The sequence below is a fragment of the Octopus bimaculoides genome, chromosome 1, assembly GCF_001194135.2.
Source record: "Octopus bimaculoides isolate UCB-OBI-ISO-001 chromosome 1, ASM119413v2, whole genome shotgun sequence".
Classification (NCBI taxonomy): Eukaryota; Metazoa; Mollusca; class Cephalopoda; order Octopoda; family Octopodidae; genus Octopus; species Octopus bimaculoides.
Window position 1 is genome coordinate 89,046,128 of NC_068981.1, and position 2,249 is coordinate 89,048,376.

Below are 2,249 nucleotides of genomic sequence, written 5' to 3' on the forward strand. Positions count from 1 at the left end.
CCCCCTCTCTCTCTCTCTCTCTCTCTCTCTCTATATATATATATATATATATATATACATATATATATATACATACAGAGCTTGGACAAAATAATACAAACACCTTAAAATTTCAAACAAATTAATTCTAAGATGGAGTAGGATCGCCATTGGCAGTAATTACAGTTTGGATTCTACCAGATATGACCTCGTACAAAGTTTTGGATTGTTTCCGAAGTAATTTTTTTCTATTCTTCTTGTCCATTCTTCTTGTAGTGATGATGGTGGCGGATATCGAGTCCTTACTTCTTTATCTAAAATGCACCATAAATGCTCAATAACATTGAGATCTGGGGACTGTGGTGGCCAGATAAGATGTGAAAGTGACTTCACTAGAATGTTCCTCGCGCTATTCACTTACAACTTTAGCTGTGTGAATTGGTCCATTATCATTCTCAAAGATTACGTTTCCCTTCAGAAACAGTTCCGCAACCATAGGATGAATTTGATCAGATAAAATGCTTAAATAGTCTTGGCTATTAATTCTCTCATGAAGGGAAACCATTGGGCCGGCAGATTTCCAAGATATAGCCCCCCCCCCCAGATCATCAAAGATGCTCCTCCATGTTTAACAGTTGGAAGAAGGCAGTCTGGACCAAATGCTTCTTTTAGCTGTGTCCACACGTATACTCGGCCGGTAGTTAGAAATAAGGTAAACGATGATTCGTCCCAGAAAATAACATTCCTTCATTGCTCTAGGGACGAATTCTGTAGGTTTTTACTCCACTCTAAACACTTTGCAACGTTTGTTTTTGAACGTAGTGGTTTTCTGATTGCAGCCCTCCCGTGGAAACCGGCTATGTGCAGCTCCCGGCGAACAGTTTTTGTGGAATCTGGGTTCTCGAGGTGGTCGTTAAGCTCTGCAGTAATATTGGGAGCTGTACTTTTGTGATATTTTCTAAAAATTTGCGTAAGAGTCCGACTGTCCTTATCTGAAAGTTTTGGTTTTCATCCGAAGTTTTGTTTCGACGAGGAAGTTTTTCTCTCTTTTTCAAAGGCAGTCGTTACTTTCGAGACGGCACTTCTTAATACACCAAACATTTCGGCTGTTTTCGTTAATGTAGTGCCTGCCATAGGAGCACCAACAATTTGACCTCTTTGATGGTCCGATAGATGTCATTTTAATGACCTTTTTCTGAAAAGAAACAGCAATTTTAACAAAACATATTAGGGAACACTAATAATAAATCCCCAAAACAAAAATAAACAAGCTTTTGACGCTTTTCTAGATATTTCCAAATTATGATGCTACGTTGTCAGGTGTTTCTATTTTCCCCTCCAACCCCTGTATACATACATACATACATATATATATATATATACATACACGGGTATGTTTATGTGTATGTAATATATATATATATATATATATATATATATATATATATGACACGCACCTATACATACACGTACGCATATATGTGTATTCATGTGTGTGCATGAATGTGTGTTTGTGCGTATATGTGTCTGTGTCTGTGTGTGCATGCATGTATGTATATTTATATGTACTCGTGACTACGTTGACAGAGAGCTGTTTATAGCAGTCTTGTGCAGTAATGACACCAAACTGCGATACAGTACATATAACAGAGTTAAATGTCGTCTTAACACATACGTGCCATATATGTTTAATGTATTAGTAGAGATGCCGCATTTCCAATTTTGCCTCTTTAACATGAACGCTGTGATTTGCTTGTGTGTGCGTGATCTCACGATTTGGTGCTCCAGCGTATGTGTGTCGCGTTTGTGTACCTGGGTGTATAGTATGTTTGATGTTCTTGCAGCATTTCCGTGCTTATAGGAATGTGAGATGTTCGTTGTGTTGTTTATTATTATTATTGTTATACGTCACCCTTGTTTCGAATGGCGACTTCGTGTATTTCACTTTTACGATGTTCTCGTTGAATAACATTTTGTCGCATTACGGATCATTACTAGTCAACTCGATTGCAAAATTTCTTGGAATGTAGCCATGGCAACAGTCGCGTCACCGTTTTGCCTGTGTCAAAGATTGCGATGCATGTTTCGCAATGTGTGTGTGAATGTATGTGAGTGTGTGTATGTGTGTAAATGTATGTTTGGGTGAGTTTTTGTGTGCGTTTGTATATATGCACACATATATGCTGTTTGTATGTAGATATGTAACTATGCATATATGCTTATATGTGTTATATATATATGTGTGTCTGTTTATATATATAAGATCGGAA

At 37.5% G+C, this 2,249-nt stretch overlaps 1 protein-coding gene across 2 annotated transcripts in view; it reads left to right on the top strand.

The window, feature by feature from the left end:
- The window catches only part of LOC106879613 (uncharacterized), a 354,338-nt gene that overhangs the window by 211,408 nt on the left and 140,681 nt on the right, over positions 1-2,249 (top strand). The window lies entirely within an intron of this gene.